Below are 19,395 nucleotides of genomic sequence, written 5' to 3'. Positions count from 1 at the left end.
ACTATTATTATTAATTGTTTTATTCTAATTATTTAGTTATTTAATATTTTTTTTCTTTCAAAATATTACATTTTTATTTATCAATCATTATGATATGTTGATTATTGTTTATATACATACGTCGTTTTTTTTTTAAATTTATTATTTTACCATAACAATATTATATGTTTTTGATTGTTATACCGACTTTACGTGACCCGTGCGGGCGCACGGGTCCTTTACTAGTTCCATTAAACTCAATTACACCTCAATTAAATCTAATTAATTATCAATTCTAATGTTAATTCAGACTTTAGGCATCCACGTTAATTCAAATTTCAGACTTTATAATAAATGTAAATATTAAATCAAATTAATTAATTAATAAGAAAAATGGAAAGAGGGATTTAGGGTTACTCGTTTTTTTGCGGCTGATGGAGTTCTGAATCTGAAGAACTCAACCTTCCACCCTCTCGCGACGGTGACGGCGACAGAACTTTTCGAGCTTCTTCTCCAATCGATTCGCGTTTTTTGTCTCGGAGCCGCCTCTCTCGATATTCCTCGATCTCTTTCGGCTCAATCTCTCCTCAAACTCTCTTTGATTCAGATTCTCACTCGATTCTCCTCTCAAATCGCTCGTCTCTCGTTCTCACTCAATACTCTCTCGCTCTCACTTAATCCTCTCTCTTATCCGTCCGCGATGAAGGTTGAAGAACTTTGAAAGTCAAGATCGAAAATTTGCAGTTTGTGATTTGACGTTCATTGCGAAGTTGTGAAGAGTGGATCCAAGAAGATTTGAGAAATGTGAAGAAGATGATGATTGCTGTGATAAAGAAGGTCAATCGAGGGGGAGGAATTGGAGATTCTGTTATCAGAAATTTTGCTAAAGGTTCCTCTTTTTGCTGTTATGTAAGTTCCCTTTGATCTTTTTCTGTTGTGGATTTTCTGTCTACGAGTATTGAAGTGATGATGATGAAGATTTTGATTGATGATTCTGCAGGTTCGAGGAAATGATGAAGATGAAGCTTATGACGAGAATTGAGGTGTGAAGGTTGGTGAATAGAGAGAGCCTCTGTGAAGGGAGGTTCTGCTAAAACAAATGATGACTAGTGATGGAGAGAAGAAGATGATGATGAGATGGAATGGTGAACCTCTGTGAAGACTGAATCGAGAGAGAGAAAGATGAAGGTTCTTCTGTGATGAGGTTAGTCCCAATCGATTTTCTTTTTCTGTTATCCAATTTTCTCTTCCCTCTTTTTTTTGAATTTCTTTGGTGATTGAAGGTGATGAATTCTGTTGAGAGAGGATGAAGATGATGGTGAATTCAGAGATTGTGAAGATTGAAGATGATGAGAAAATGATGATGGGAAAGTGGTGGAGGAGAAGATGAAATGGTGGAGAGTCAAAGATTTTCTGATTGAGGGTGGAGGTTATTTTTTATATAAGTGAAGAGAATCAGCTTTTGAAGGTTAGTTTTCACTCTGATCTTTCTGTCATTGATTTTGTTGCCACTCTGTGTAACTGATTTTTTCTGTTAAAAGTTGTTAGAAATGGTTAGGAAGTTGTTGGGATCAGTTATGAAATTCTATTATGTGTGGGTTAAGGGTGGTTATTTCTGTTTTTGATGAGCTGGAAGCTAGTTAGCAATTCTGTTTTGTTAGTTAGGGAGTACAGAGGAGGCTACAGGTTACTTGAATGTGGAAGGCTGAAGCTGTTAGTGGTAGCAAAATTGAATTAAGTTTTCTGTTACTTAGAAGTTGATTGGAGTGAAAGAGATGAGACTGTTAGAAACCAGAAATTGTTATAGGTGATTTGAATGTTTAGATTTGAATTGTTCTCGAAATTTTATGGACTGATGTGTGATTAAATGATGCAGGCAGCAGGTTGAGTGCAGGAAAAATTGGTTTTTTGTCTCAAACAGTTAGGATTGGTTAGATGTTGGTAACTGAATGCTAAAAAGTTTGTTCTGAAAATGTTATGTCTAAGCTTGTTTATGAACCTTTCTTTGGCAGGGTACATGGATCTTGATATAGTCAAAGCGACATGAGGTCAAAGGTTGGAAGATGAATGGAAACGGCTAATGGCATAAGAAAGTGCAAGTGAAGGGTTTTAGCAAAACATGAGTCAACTGTATTTTGTTTGTTGAAATTTTCTATGTAGTTGTAATATATGGATTTGTAATGAAGTAATTTTGTGTAATTTCTTGGAGTGTAAGATGGTTTGAATTTTGTAATGAGTTTTGAATGGAGCATGCTTAGAAGAATTTTGGAAATAGGCTTAGGAACAGGACTTCTCTTTTGCATTTGTACTTGAAGTTTATAATGGATTTGGACTTTTGACATGAAGTGTAGTGTAATGAATTTGAGTTTGAATTCTGACTTATAATTGAACTTTGAATGAAGTTGGATGAAGCTTGCCTTCTTGTTTTGTTTTTTTAATTCAAAGATTTCATGGTCCTATAGAATCCAGTTTGACTATTTTGCTTCTTGTATATCAAGTGATCACGGTAGAGGACTTTCCTTGGTTGACTTTGACTACAAAGTCAAAGTCTTGACATATACTCTCCAACCTTGAAATGATTCATAAGTTCCCCCATGTTTCACCTAATTCTTGCACAAAATCCCAAATTGAGTGACTTGTAGTTCAAGCAGCTAAAGTGAACCAAATAATAATGCAGCCACTCCTTAAATGACGAACCGCTTAGTAAAGCTCCCTGATGATCATAAGGCCATGATCAATAAAAGCCTCTGTTGAACAAGTCCACATAGTGTAGAAATCCTGAACATTCTGAAACCCTAGATCTTTCCATGACCATTGATCCAATGCCCCAGGTGCCTTATTGATTAATGATGCATGATGCGTTATATGACCTAATGGGAGGTATGTACATGAGATTATGAAATGAGAAGTCTAAGCCAGTTAAAATAAGTTAGGTGTAGGACAAATTTGGAGTATGACACTCATTATGGTAAATTGTTAATTACAGTTACAATGGTAAAAGCTATATATAGTAAAATGTACAAAGGGCACTATATACACTCAACAAATAATGTATATCTCATGTGTAACTATCTACACTAATCTTACACTAAGCTATATTATGTTGTTAATTATCAAATAATAACGTTACAATTGAATCTCACAAGCTAATATAATAGTTAGTTATTTCTACTTTCACATTTTCAAATCCATCAATACTTAAAATATTGGATGTAATGGTCAATATATTTCATTAGCTCACGTATATATCCTATCAAACCATAGATTAGGTACGATATTAAAAAAAATTCACAAGACGTAAACAACCAAAAAGAGAAAAGTGTAAAAAAAATATTTTTCTTTTATTTTTTATAAAAGTTTTTATGCAATATTATGCATGCTTCAAAAACTAAAATGATCTTAAAATAACATGTCACTTAGACAATTATCACAAATAATACATGTTGAATCAATGTTGCTTTTAAAAATATAGTCTTTAATTTTATTTTAATGAAAATAGGTATAAGGAGAAAAATTAATATTATTTAAGAGACAAATGTATTTATTTTCAAATATTAAAATTTTCTTTTTTTCTTTTATCCATTTTTGGGTTATTTTTTATATATTTTTGTACAGTTATTTAATACAATTGAATTTATATGATCATTATTATTTTATAGTTAAGTAATTCATTTCAAATTTAGTCACACACAAAGACACACACACACACACACACACACACACACACACACACACACACACACACACACACACACACTCACACACACACTATTAAATTGGATAATACTTAATAGTTGTGCAGACAACAAACTCTCTATCTCACTAGTCACTATCAATACAATATCTATTTTATTTTAAGAGTTGTCTTTATTTGAGAGTAAAATGTCAGAAAATTCTATTTTTATTTTTTCATCTCGTAGATCCATTTTTTATTTTTGTATGGTTATTAAATGCAGTTGAGTTTATATGATCATTGTTATTTTACAACTAAGTAATTCATTTTAAATTTACAAATATATCTTAGTATAATTTATAGTCTATCAAATAAATTTACTCGTGTAGACGCACGTGTATCTTGCTAGTCTTTTAATTAAATTAATAGATGAAATTTGAAAAAATCCCATAATAATCGGATAAGATGATGGAAATATATATCAATGTTCGGTGTTTGAATAAAGTCTTAAAATTGATATATGTTATTTTTATCAAAAGATACCTTATTCAGTCATACAATTAGAATGAATTATTTTTTGTAACACCCCATACATATATGTCTAGAATAATATGTAGTGATGCTATAAAGGGTACAAGAAACATACATAAGCGTTAAAGGCAAGAAATTAAAATCCATAAAATTCCAGTTTCCAACTAAGAGGTATATGATCAGCTTGTCTTCAACAATGCACAGCGGAAAGATAACGTATGAAGAGGTCTTCCTGCCATTTGTTGGTCCACAGTCTTCAAAGCAATCCTTCAAACAATCAGACTACTTCTAACATGTTCCTGAAAATATTAAGAGAATTGGGGTGAGATTACTAAATCTCAATGAGTTCTCCTATCTTATGGGTTCACTCAGTTCTACAAGGTGCATACAATCAAACAGATCCACCATGGATCCGGGGTTTTCCTCACGGTCTGATACAAACAAAAACAAGGATACACCACCATTGGAAGTCCCATAACTATCCAATAAGGCAATAGCAACAAACAGGCTCAACGCCATCACAAACAAGTATGCAGACCCGTACCCATGTACGAGGAATCCCGGAGTAGAATTTGCCCGTCTACCTAGGCTGCCAAACCACACCCTCGGTGAGTTACTCCTGTACATCGCGTCAAGAGACTCGCACAAGACCACCGCACTATGAATCAGATGAATCCCATGTGAATTACACCTACTTGGCTACACAATCTCATCTGTGATGAGTTACCGCAGTGACTTCCGAAGTGGTGTCACAACCCCATCAATCATGTATATACGCAGGTGGTTATCCAAATGCGAAAACGCCTTCATGACAGTACAAGCCCACCGGGCGAAAGCCTAGTGATTATCTACATGACATCACTAGAGGTGAGTCCGAAGTGATGTAGCCTACGTGGCATCACGACCCCACCATACCAATCACGCCGATATGTTACATCAAGGTGGGAAACGCCATTCAAGACCCTCACCAGCATATCGCAATGGTAGCTCAGGTGCACAAACACATACCGAGCACGCCGATGTGTTACATCAAGGTGGGAAACGCCATTCAAGACCCTCACCAGCACATCGCAACGGTAAATGATGGAACTAAGTCCATAAACAGGCCTTACCACCTAGTAGCTTAAGCTTACTCCGATTCAAGCATACACACATCAAAGTATCAGCCATCACACAGGCAATCACATCCGAATGTTCAACCGGAACAAACGGAAAACAATGCATAATCATACATAACATTACATGTGATTTATAACTCATCCAACATGCATATCAATGTCATAACCATAGTGTAATCATGCATTTAATCATCATAGAAACACATATTTACTCAAACAATTCCATGATAATTCTCATTCCAAAACAAGAGGCTTTCGGTTCCCAAATTGGAACGAAACTGCACTCAATAGGGAAAAGTATGAATTCTGCATCAAGCCAGTTCGCTACGCGAACTGCCAGCGAAGCCCCGATTCGCTACAGCGAATAAATCAACTCAACTCCCAGACTTATTCGCTATTAGTCCGCTACAGCGAACCAAAGTTCTCTATAGCGAAAGTTCTCAGCACAGGGAAAATCATAACTTCTATAGTATTCCTACACTTCCTTAAATAAGGTCAAGGGTCCAAATACTCAGGTTAGAACAATATTATACAGCCTAATAACCAAGGTAAACATCCTGGCCTAAGTTCCACACAAGGTGAGCATCTCATAGACATAATCTCAATGCTAAAAGTACTTATTCCAATATCATGCAACACCTAATCCTATGCCATAATTTATATCTACATTAAAAGCATATTATCTAGTCAATTCCATATATAGAACTGGAAGGCCTTTCCAACGCTTCTGACGGTGCTCCGTTTCGAGTTGTAGAACTCAAGATATGGCCGTTTTAGTGAAAGCACAATTATGCAGTCTGCAGGCATTCGCTGCAGCGAACACAGACTTCGTTGTAGCGAACTTGACAGTGCAGAACACGGATTTTAGGGTTCTAACCTCCATTTTTGCATCTTAATCAATCCTAATTCAATCTCAAACATGTAATAACGATACAACCCATTTATTATCATAATGAGAACATATTTTCATCAATTGATCAAGCATGCAAAGCATCAAACTCAACCCAAAACCCAACATGCATACATTCCCAAACTACCTACCCAAGTTCTATCTAATGGAACTCACCTCATGCCATGGAGATTTTGAGTTGTAGAGGTTGAAAGGATGATAATGATGCTCTCAAGATTCTCTTTTGATCAAAACTCTACCTCCAATGTTGTCAAACCCGCATGCATGTCTTCCCTAAAGATCAGCATCAAACCCTCTACTTCAAACGCGTTTTTCTCCATGATAAAGAACATTCAAGAGGCGATCCATATATGCAAATTGTAGAGAAATTCGTAAGCTTTCCAACGAGACCAGAATCAGCTCAAACGGAGTTACGGGTGAAGAGTTATTACCTGTTTTGTGAAGGCTGTTCTTAGAGTGCGAAAATGCAATTGATGAAGATGAACATGAGTCTTCCTCTTCTCTCCCATGCTTCTAAGTTCTCCCTTATTCTTCCCAATTCTGATCCTTTCAGCCAAACACGCCCTTATTAAAGATATATTCTTTCTTGGCCCAAAATGCCCTTTAACTAGTTCATATTTACAACAATGCCATGTAGTTACATTCCAACAATACCATTATATTCTAACCATTCCATATGAAACTTTCTCTTAATAAGTCTTCTTAGACCAATGTAGAATAATTCTATTTGTGCATTCCAATTACCAATTAACCAATTAAATGATCATGACCAGTGTCGGAGGATCGGGGTATTACATCCTTCCCCCCTTAAATAGAATTCGTCCTCGAATTCTTTTTGGTCACCAAGACAACAATATCCTGGCAACTCCATTCAACGAGGGAATGAAATACCTTTACATTTCTCCTTAATATGACTTTATGACTCTGTCTGGGTTTTGTTTCATCCAAGAAACACAATCTGTTAATAAACTTGCGCTCTACCGTCCCGGTTGAAAACCTTAGATCTCACATAACACATCTCTTCCGAGGTCCTCAACCTCTACTCATCATACTGAGCATGTAGCCTTGGAACTGATGGCAATCCATACCTAGTTGGATATTCATCGTAATTCATATCTACCGGACTCATCCTTACTTAACATAATCCACAGACTCTCCACTCTTGCCCTTGGTTTCTGGAAACACTACCATTCTAAGAAATCTTACCAAAACTTTCCTTCAATAACGATATCCCAGATTCACTTCCAAACAGATCCTTCATTCAGTCTTATACCAAATTACTGCCACTACAATCCACAAGGGAGTAGAATCCCACAACTACAACCTTAATATCCGACAATTTCCCTTAAAGCTCCACTGACAAAAGGGTGAATTCTAACAGCGGTCCTACAACCATCATCCAAGTGCTCACACACGCTCATAAGTGCATCAGACATATCAACGATGAATTTTCATCAAGTAAAATCCTTCACTTGACTTTATCATTCCAATGGTCACGATACTCACAAGTCCGATCGTCGACCAGGGGAACATCTGATCACACATCAATCATGAATCTTTCCTTAAGTCGGTCCATCAACATTACCTCTCAAGATTGTGGCAAATCATTGAGAGATAGGGACAAACCAGAACATTACTCTAGTGAGTTCACTTAGGAAGATATCTCTATTCCAACACAAAGCCCTACAAGTAGTTTGTCCATACCCACTACGTAATCATCTGGTTTTGCCTATCCGTTGCGCTACTCTGATCTCAACCAGCCACACTATTCTTGGAATCCTCTGAATCACATTTCATTCATAGTCCACTTAGTTCTATTACCGCACCACACTTAATCTTTTAGTAGCAACAGTTCCTCCTCGGAGCTCGTCCAAATACAACATACGTCGGAATCTTAAACACACTCATCGCCCACTACTCCCTGAGGTTGAGTGATCCCAAAAATCAACTTACCAAATCTTCCATTATTCTGGATCAGATCTACTTGGACACAAATTAGTTCACATGCTTCGGTTCAAGAACTCCCAAAGCCAAATACTCTCTCTGATTACGAGTTTCCTTATCTTACCGACTTCCACGTCTAACAACTGCCACGGTAATTCTTCCCAACCATACGGCTTCATACCGTTGGTATGACAATGCTTCTAATAACTCACGCGACTTGACTTATATAATAACCCTCTCTCGGTCGCACTTCAATCATGTAGTCATCAAATGCCTCTTCGTCTCTGAAGCTGACACAAAGCTTACTTCTTAAGTTGCGTTATCCCAATGCAACATGTCTAACTGCAAAGGTTTAGTCACAAAACAAGAGATCATACACCGTGCCTCAGACATCTCCCTTTGAAAATCCACGACACTCCCAAAACCAATGTGCCTCTACTTTTCCAAGTCCGACATTGTCTATGTTACTGAGGATCTACCAATACTCCTCTAGGTGTATCCCACATCGAGCTAATCCAAGATATACTTCATCCACTCCAACAATGTTCTCCAAGACTAGAGATTAGTCACACATTGTGCTGTCCAGGATATATTGTTCACACACATCTCTTGCCTCGGACACTCACACACAAAGGTTCGCCAATCTGACAGATTAAGAAACATCCACGATGTAGAAGCCTAAAATTCTCATGCGACCACGATCACCCAAGGTATTCTCATAAGTGTAACATTAGAATCTAATCCATCTCATCGTCACCCGCTCACATGATTCTCAATCATCGAGCGCGACATATGGATCCTTATCCAACCTACCCATGAGAATTTCGGGTTCGTGTCTCACGAGTACCAAATTAAGATCTTACCTCGAATTCCAGATCAACATTGCCCCATATCTGTCGGAAAATATAACTCACGCATCTCGTGCACGACAGTGATACTGTGGCGTCATACCTGTCTGGCAGTACTAACATGGCGGTCTAGCTCCGAGGCCATGCATTCAAGTAACTTACCCAGTAGCGTATAACGATCTCCACTCGTATCCTATCGCCACGATCGAAAATAACTGGACAGGCCTCCCACTAGGGTCATTGCTCCTCAAGACCTTCTAGTCACAATCCTTAGGATGCTTAAACCTAAGAGTGTTGCACGTCCGCTGTTAACTTCCTCTAAACGCAACAAGCTAGATCTGACTTGATAAGAATTCGGTTCAGTTCATACACCAGGTGTGTACTCAGTCACACAAGGCACACGCGAGGTTTTCAAAGATAACTCCCACCGTATAGGAATATCATGGCTACAACAACAATCGCACACTGGGGTCAACCCGCCAATGTTGTAGATAGCCACTAGTTCAATCCACCTAAGTACCCAACACCTAGCGTAGTTCTACGACTTCACTCGGGGTTAGATGAATCACAACTAGTAAGGAATAAGGATCATTGCACTCTACATTCTTATTCATTCAGTTGCCTCCTAGCGTAGTTCTAGGACTCACGCATCTCAGAATGAGCATGGAGATGCAGTAATTCCTTTCACTAGAACAGATATCTAGGAATTTGCCCAAAGGAGATCACCACTACCACTTGTTCGATCAGCCCTTCACTAGGTAAGTACCTACTACTTGGGTTACACCAGAACGAGTCAGAGTGTAGCTCCTTGTCTATACAAGTACTTCCCAAGCCAGATTGACTAAAAGATCCAATATCTCTGTCCAAACTCCCAGAAGTCTTCCCTTCAACCGTTTCTCCTTCCATGTATGCTACTAACACCATGATCGAGCAACAAATTTCTAAGCTAGGCTTTATCACAAAATTCCCTTAATTCATTCCTACTAAGTCGCTACGTGAATTTCCTCCACTACTACAAGGATCCAAAGAAGGTTCACTCTGTCCAATCGAAATCTTAGAACTCCCAATCATTTCAAACCTTACTACGACAGTTGGGTCGTCCGCGATTCCTCAACCAACACTCCTCTTATGGTGGACAATCTCAACATCCCTTCTACTCAAATGGCTTCTACTACTTCAGCTCGAGTTGTTTCGAATCTTACGCATCCTCGTAGTGGCTCTACCACAATCTTATCTATCGCATATACAGTCAGTGAGCTGGCCAGGCTCAACGAATGAATACTATGATAGTAGAAATCGGGTGAGCAACACACACACATGTGAGGGAGAAGAGAATTTCTATTGATGTCTCATGGCAGGGACAAGAATCGACCTACTCTGATACCAACTGTAACACCCCATACATATATGTCTAGAATAATACGTAGTGATGCTATAAAGGATACAAGAAACATACATAAGCGTTAAAGACAAGAAATTAAAATCCATAAAATTCTAGTTTCCAACTAAGAGGTATATGATCAGCTTGTCTTCAACAATGCATAGCGGAAAGATAACGTATGAAGAGGTCTTCCTGCCATTTGCTGGTCCACAGTCTTCAAAGCAATCCTTCAAACAATCAGACTACTTCTAATCTGTTCCTGAAAATATTAAGAGAATTGGGGTGAGATTACTAAATCTCAATGAGTTCCCCTATCTTATGGGTTCACTCAGTTCTACAAGGTGCATACAATCAAACAGATCCACCATGGATCCGAGGTTTTCCTCACGGTCTGGTACAAACACAAACAAGGATACACCACCATTGGAAGTCCCATAACTATCCAATAAGGCAATAGCAACAAACAGGCTCAACGCCATCACAAATAAGTATGCAGACCCGTACCCATGTACGAGGAATCCCGGAGTAGAATTTGCCTGTTTACCTAGGCTGCCAAACCACACCCTCGGTGAGTTACTCCTGTACATCGCGTCAAGAGACTCGCACAAGACCGCCGCACTATAAATCAGATGAATCCCATGTGAATTACACCTACTTGGCTACACAATCTCATATGTGATGAGTTACCGCAGTGACTTCCTAAGTGGTGTCACAACCCCATCAATCATGTATATACGCAGGTGGTTATCCAAATGCGAAAATGCCTTCATGACAGTACAAGCCCACCGGGAGAAAGCCTAGTGATTATCTACATGACATCACTAGAGGTGAGTCCGAAGTGATGTAGCCTACGTGGCATCACGACCCCACCATACCAAGCACGCCGATATGTTACATCAAGGTGGGAAACGCCAATCAAGGCCCTCACCAGCATATCGCAATGGTAGCTCAGGTGCACAAATACATACCGAGCACGCCGATGTGTTACATCAAGGTGGGAAACGCCATTCAAGACCCTCACCAGCACATCGCAACGGTAAATGATGGAACTAAGTCCATAAACAGGCCTTACCACCTAGTAGCTTAAGCTTACTCCGATTCCAGCATACACACATCAAAGTATCAGCCATCACACAGGCAATCACATCCGAATGTTCAACCGGAACAAAAGGAAAACAATGCATAATCATACATAACATTACATGTGATTTATAACTCATCCAACATGCATATCAATGTCATAACCATAGTGTAATCATGCATTTAATCATCATAGAAACACATATTTACTCAAACAATTCCATGATAATTCTCAATCCAAAACAAGAGGCTTTCGGTTCCCAAATTGGAACGAAACTGCACTCAATAGGGAAAAGTATGAATTCTGCATCAAGCTAGTTCGCTACGCGAACTGCCAGCGAAGCCCCGATTCGCTACAGCAAACGGTAGCGAGCTCCAGCGAATAAATCAACTCAACTCCCAGACTTATTCGCTATTAGTCCGCTACAGCGAACCATTCGCTACAGCGAACCAAAGTTCGCTATAGCGAAAGTTCTCAGCACTGGGAAAATCATAACTTCTATAGTATTCCTACACTTCCTTAAATAAGGTCAAGGGTCCAAAAACTCAGGTTAGAACAATATTATACAGCCTAATAACCAAGGTAAACATCCTGGCCTAAGTTCCACACAAGGTGAGTGATAGGAAAATAGCAAGTGTACTATTTTTGCCTATTGTAGTGATAAAAGAAGTTTTCTCCGAATGTCGATCTCAAGGACTGCTTGAGGATATAGAGTTTGAATATGATTTCAATTAAACAAAAGGTCACTGGTAAATAGTTTGGTTTATAAGAAAACGATTAAAATATGCAATTTAGAACTAACGAATAAATTAGTTAAACGAATAACAGATATGAGTAGTATGCTAAAGGTAGGTGAATGATTCTGCCTGCAATAATTTCGACTTATCAATGCAATAATATACTTCACAGCAATTGATTACCGGTTCTCTAGAGCATCTAAGCCTAAATCCTTAGTCAGAAGATCTTTGAACACAAACCCTAACTTCTATGTCCATAGTCAATTACGGTAATGATCAAGCATTCAAATATCGAGAATTTTCCGGTCAAGATAAAATATTTCTAGTCCTAGATAATATTTATTATCCCATGTTCTTATTCAGGTCGATAAACAATAGCTGTCCAGCTTAATATTTATAAAAACTCATAATCCGTTTTTCCGACGGTTTATGCATTAAGAACGATAACAAGAACAAATCAATTTAACCATGAATAACAAAATTACTGCATTGACAAATACGAATTCATTACATTCAGAATCAGGGTCACCCCCTTTTAGCAAAAGGGGGTTTAGCTACTCATAATCAAAAACAAAGCAATGAAAAGAATTGTTGTCATTACAAAATCTGTGGAGGAATCAATCTTCAATTGTGTAAACTCTTGAATGATGTGAAACCCTTGCCAAATTCTGAGTTCTCCAGCGCTCTGAACGTGTCTTTGCAGTCAAAAATCATCAAACCCGGTGAAATTCGCAGTACTGGTTTATATAGGTCTGAGATGGGCAACATTTTGGGCCTCATACGCGTATGATACACCCTATACGCGTATGGGCAGAGTCAATTTTGCACATGATCTCAACAAAACGCGTATGAGACGCGTACAGGATGGGGGGCATACGCGTATGACATTCCCATACGCGTATGAGCAGACTTGTTTTTTGCCTTGGAGTTTAAGGAACGCGTATGGGACTGGTGGCTGATCAAGGCATACGCGTATCAGAAGGGCCATACGCGTATGGCCTGCCTTGACTTGGATTTTCTTCTTTTCTTGCTTGTCCCCGCTTTTGTGCTCCTGATCTTGGACATCCATGCTCATAAACCTGAAACCACTAATTATACCACAAAGAGCGTAAAAAGGAACTAGACAGTGGTTACCTTAAGCAAAATACTTTTTATTGAAAAGAACATAAATAACTTAAAATCGCGTGTTAAATCAAACAGTTTACCTGAATTCTTACTTTTTAAATGGTGAAATACTAACAAAAATGGTGACTGATCACAACCCCAAACTTAAATTGTTGCTTGTCCTCAAGCAACTCCAAATCAAGACCAATCATATTACCCCAAACTTATTTGAAACAAAACTCTTACCACAATACCTGTGAAATCTTTCGCACCTCATTTCGCGATCACCCTTTACTTCTTCCAACTTTATGCCACCATCGCTTAGAGATACTTTCATTTTGAAACATCATTCGACCTGTCAGCTTCTTTCACACTCTCACCAGTTCTCTCAGGGGTTCATGTGTTTACACTCAAATTCATGGTATGTAATACTCACTCAATAATTCGAATGAATCCTAATCCTTGTTAACATGCATAATTCACACACTTTTTCGAGGTCTTTAAGGATTTAATGGGGCTCGGGTTAAGGTGGAATAAAAACAAAAGGATGAAGGTTACAAGTTTCAAGTATGTGTCTCTGCGTCTCATTGCTAAACACGGTTACTGTTGGGTCTCCTGGAAAAGTCTTCGGGTAGTTCCATGCACTTATTCATGAGTACCTTTTCATTGTAAGCTCTTTTTTTTTCTTTATTATTTTATTTTATTTTTTTTCTTTTTTTTTAGGTACTCATATTGTGAGTTCATCTTTTGAACATCATTGCATAGCTACCCCAAACTTACACGTTGCTATTCCATGAGCAACCCCAAACTTACACACAAACTAAGAAACCAACAATTGTGATTTTCATACTTGAAACAGGGGAAGGTGATATTTAACCAGGGTGTGAGAGAAAGAAAAGATATCTTTTTTTTTAAAGCTCGACAATGGGTAACAAGGGATAATCAAGATTAGGTGACTACAAAAGGCTCTAGGGTGAGAGAAAAAAACTTGCCTCAGTGTGTTATCATGCAGTATACAACAGAAAGGACGCATGCAAATTCTGAATAGTAGAATCATACCTGAATATCCCTCATGGAAATGAATGAATAATCGGCTATATCTGATCTCACCATGGTAGGTTGATTTTGACAGGTCTCCTGATGGTTCTCCATATTGTGCGTCTTCACTCAAGTTGTCACAAAGCTGTTAGGATTTCAGGATGACATTGACTAAAGTGCGTCCGATCTTGAGTCACAGGTATCTATGAATGAGGTAACATGATTGGATGATTTACTCATTTGTGGAGTTTAGAATCAAGGTCACCCATTTAGTTAGAACCACCATCTCTATAAACAAGAAATTCATACTGAATGATAAAACAACGGATTCATTAATAAGTTATGCCCAAAGGGCGATTACAGAGAAATTAAACTAAAATAAAATCAAATCAACGAAAGCAAAGTACATCATAACACAAGATAACTAGAAGCAATTGAAACAAAATAAAAACTAACAAACAATCTAGAAGATAACAAAAGAACTCTATGCGTCGGTTCTTCCATCCCTGTCCTGCATATTCGCATCAAAACTGATGTGCTCATCGATATCAAAAGGTGTCCCCTGAACAAATGCATCTATTGGGGATACATTCGTCTGCGGGTTAGGGGTTTGCTGATGTGGCTGTTCTTGCGGGATAAAGGGTCCCCCCATCTGAAATGGCGCAGGGAATCCCGGAATGCGAACGATTCCAAAAGAAGGATCATCTGAAGTGCCAGAGTAATGATCACGGAAGCGCTGAGCATCATTCCACAAATCAGTCTGGTGACACATATAGCGTGCTGGAATCCCCATCTGCAGGCACTGGTCTTGCCACATACACCAACCTGACATCATAAACCGATACAACCGAGAGTTTTCATCCAACATATCTGCAGCAAAAGATGATGGAACAGATGCAGAAGCATCTGGAGCAGTAGTACTCTCTGGTGCGGAGGTGGTGTTCTCAGGTCTCATTGTGCCACTCGGTCTGAACCATCATCTCTAGGTTCTTCAGTCTGAGTATTGTGAGGTGCAACGAGGGACAACCAACTCGACCCTAATGATTTAGCTGGTCTAACCACTGGTCCATCAAGATTTGGAACGCCTGCTTTTCTGCACAACAAATAAATCACAGAAGCATGACCGAGCGCTTTCTTGGAAGAAGATTGCGCTATGTCGTCAATATCAGAAGAGATGATCCGCCCAATGTTCACAGGACGGTGGGTCAGAAAAAAATATAGCAACATTGCTCTTTCAGCAATTAAATCAGAGCCGCTTTGATTGGTGCTCAGAGTGTGATGGACAAATAAAGCCCAAGCTTTTGGAATAGGGGCCAAATCCACAACCATCATCTTTGAAGGCGAGGCTCTTGTAGTAGGGTGCCAGTCCTTTCCTTCTTGAAGCAACAAATTTTTCATCTCGTCAAATGGCCAGAATCTTCTCATGGACATTTTCATCTCTTGATAGTGACAATGTTCCTCGAGAGGTTTTGATTTCAGAATACGATTAATCTTATCAGCACTAAAGTTTATTCTTTTACCCCGAACTCGAGATTTCAACACTGGATCAATTTCTGAGTCTGTTATGAAGTCGTTGGCATAAAATTCTTGGATCAAAACTCTGCTCACAGGTTTAATCCGCTCATTCAAATATGTTAACTTCTGTTCCTGAAGAACAGTGTGGACTTCAGGTAGTTCCTCGGGTGTTAACGTCCAGGATCTTTCTTCAATGATGTTTCTGGTGGTTAAACTCTCAAATTTTGCAAAGTGTGCAGCAGATCTGAATCTGTTTCGATCATATGGGGCCATGGTTGAGAAGAAAGAACAATGTAACCTGAAAACTTAGGCACAGACACGTAAAAATACACAATTCTGCAGATAAAATGAGAGCAATACGAGAGTTGTGCGTATGCAAAAACAAAATAATGATCAGAAATGGTAGAAAAAATTTATATAGTAGGCCCAGGAACTCATACGCGTATCATACGCGAAGATGACCGGCCAGTACGCGTATCATACGCAGCATACGCGTATGGGCAGAAGCATTTTGAAGGGGAAAAATTCCAGATCACGTATCTGACGTGTCCATACGCGTATGGGCTGATCCATACGCTTTTACCAACAGTCACAAATTCAAAAACACGTATCAGATCTCGTATGACATACTATACGCGTATGGCTGCGTACCATGCCTACCATACGCGTATGGTACGCATTTGGCCAGTGCCCAAAACCTCAGAATCAAATTTCCCATACGCGTATAGTAGGTCTCATACGCGTATGGGCAGCCAAATTTTTCAACTTTTTCAATTTTTTTTTGTTTTTTTTTTATTTAACTAAATTAAAGATACTTGCAGAAAAACAAAATTCGTACCTTCCTTGGGTTGCCTCCCAAGCAGCGCTTCGTTTAACGTCGCCTGGCTCGACGGTCTCCACATCAAGATGTGAGACGAAGATATTGAATCAAACCTACCTCTTGGACTTGATGGTAAGGTTTTAACCTCTGTCCGTTGACTTTGAAAATATCCCCGTTACTTGGGTTTTTAACCTCCACTGCTCCATGAGGGAATACTTTCGTGACCACGAACGGTCCGTACCACCTTGACTTTAATTTCCCAGGGAATAGCTTCAACCTGGAGTTAAACAATAAAACAAACTGCCCTTCCCAAAATTCTTTCTTCTCGATCCTCTGATCATGCCATTTTTTTGTGTTTTCTTTATATATTTTGGCATTTTCATACGCATAGTTCCTAAATTCTTCTAACTCATGGAGTTGAAGAATTCGGGAACCATCAGCTTTTTTGGGATCGAGGTTTAAGAATTTGGTGGCCCAAAATGCCTTGTGCTCGAGTTCGAGTGGCAGATGACAAGCTTTACCATAAACAAGCTGATACGGAGACATACCTATAGGTGTTTTGAATGCTGTCCTGTAAGCCCAGAGCGCGTCATCCAATTTCACAGCCCAGTCTTTCCTAGAAGCATTAACGGTCTTTTCCAATATCTGCTTGATCTGCCTGTTGGACACTTCCACCTGTCCACTCGTCTGAGGGTGATACGGTGTTGCAATCTTGTGCTTCACATTGTATTTCTTTAGCAAAGTCTCCATAAGCTTATTCAGGAAGTGAGTGCCTTCATCACAAATCAAAGCTCTTGGTACCCCAAACCGAGAAAAGATATTGTGTTTGAGAAAACTCACAACTACTTTAGCATCATTTGTGGCTAATGCTACAGCTTCTACCCACTTGGACACATAATCGACTGCCACCAAAATATAGTTCTTTCTGAACGATGGTGGAAACGGTCCCATAAAATCAATACCCCACACATCAAACAGTTCTACCTCTAACATTGAATTCTATGGCATCTGGTTTCTCCTCGTGATGTTACCTGTTCTTTGGCATCTGTCACATTCTCGAACCAAGAAATAGGCATCCTTGAATAGCGTAGGCCAATAGAACCCGGATTGGAGGACTTTTGCTGCTGTTCTATCTCCACTAAAGTGTCCTCCATACTCGGAATCGTGACAAGCCTTTAGTATATCTCTCTGCTCTCCTTCGGGGATACACCTTCTGATTAGGCCATCCACTCCCCTTTTGTATAGGAATGGGTCATCCCACAAATAAAACCTGCAATCATAGAGAAACTTTTTCTTTTGGTTAGCACTAAAATCATCAGGTATAACTCCACCTACCAAGTAATTTGCATAGTCAGCAAACCATGGGGTTCCAATCACAGCTAGGATTCTCTCATCAGCAAATGTGTCTTGGATTGGATGCTCCTCTTCCGTTTCCTTAATCGGGTTCATGCGAGATAAGTGATCTGCAACTGTATTCTCACACCCCTTTTTATCTTTGATTTCAAGATCAAATTCTTGAAGGAGGAGTATCCATCTCAAAAGTCTTGGTTTGGATTCCTGCTTAGCAAACAAATACTTTAAAGCAGCATGATCAGTATAAATAATAACCTTAGACCCAAGCAAATAAGACCTGAATTTGTCAAAAGCATAAACCACGGCCAACAACTCCTTTTCGGTAGTTGCATAGTTCATTTGGGCCGGGTTAAGGACATGACTAGCATAATATATCACATGTAATAGTTTGTCCTTTCTTTGTCCCAAAACAGCCCCCACAGCAATGTCACTAGCATCACACATTATTTCAAAAGGTAATGACCAATCGGGGGCTATTACAACAGGTGCAGTACTCAACTTACTCTTTAAAGTCTCAAAAGCTGCCAAACAATTACCATCAAAATTAAAGGGCTTATCTTTAACAAGCAAATCAGTTAATGGTTTGGCCACTTTTGAGAAGTCTCTGATAAACCTGCGATAGAAGCCTGCATGTCCTATAAAGCTCCTTATCCCCTTTTCATTCACGGGGGGTGGAAGATTAGCTATCACCTCCACTTTGGCCTTGTCCACTTCAATTCCTTTATGGGAAATCTTGTGGCCAAGTACGATACCTTCCTGCACCATAAAATGACATTTCTCCCAATTGAGAATAAGGTTAGTTTCCTGACACCTTTTCAAAACAAGAGATAAGTTAGCTAAAAAAATGTCAAAAGAAGAACCAAAAACAGAAAAATCATCCATAAACACCTCCATATGCTTTTCAAGCATGTCGGCGAATATAGATGCCATACATCTCTGAAAAGTAGCTGGGGCATTGCATAACCCAAACGGCATCCGTCTGTAAGCAAAAATACCATAAGGGCATATGAATGCAGTCTTCTCCTGATCTTCTGGGGCTACAGCAATCTGATTGTACCCCGAATATCCATCCAGAAAACAGTAATACTCATACCCTGCAAGTCTCTCTAACATCTGATCAATAAAAGGAAGAGGAAAATGATCCTTCCTTGTCGTAGTGTTGAGTCTTCTGTAATCAATACATACTCGCCACCCTGTTACTGTGCGAGTTGGAATCAGCTCATTTTTTTCATTCAAGATCACTGTGGTTCCTCCTTTCTTCGGTACCACATGTATTGGACTCACCCAAGAACTATTTGAAATAGGATAAATTAATCCTGCATCCAGCAACTTTACAACTTCTTTCCTCACTACTTCTTTCATT

General features: G+C 39.0%; 1 long non-coding RNA gene across 3 annotated transcripts; it reads left to right on the top strand.

The window, feature by feature from the left end:
- Positions 1-350: 350 nt before the first annotated feature.
- Positions 351-2,242, top strand: LOC131595046 (uncharacterized). Of its 3 annotated transcripts, none has more exons than XR_009281697.1 (4): positions 351-888; positions 980-1,183; positions 1,263-1,909; positions 1,992-2,242. It is a non-coding gene; the product is annotated as an uncharacterized LOC131595046 (long non-coding RNA). The 3 variants fall into 3 exon arrangements; XR_009281696.1 differs by having other exon boundaries at positions 361-888; positions 1,263-1,447; positions 1,856-2,242; XR_009281698.1 differs by having other exon boundaries at positions 366-888; positions 1,263-2,242.
- The last annotated feature ends 17,153 nt before the right edge of the window (positions 2,243-19,395 follow it).

Source organism: Vicia villosa, linkage group LG4 (assembly GCF_029867415.1).
Source record: "Vicia villosa cultivar HV-30 ecotype Madison, WI linkage group LG4, Vvil1.0, whole genome shotgun sequence".
Lineage (NCBI taxonomy): Eukaryota > Viridiplantae > Streptophyta > Magnoliopsida > Fabales > Fabaceae > Vicia > Vicia villosa.
Note: the sequence above shows the minus strand (reverse complement) of the source record. Positions and strands in the feature narration are given on the sequence as shown.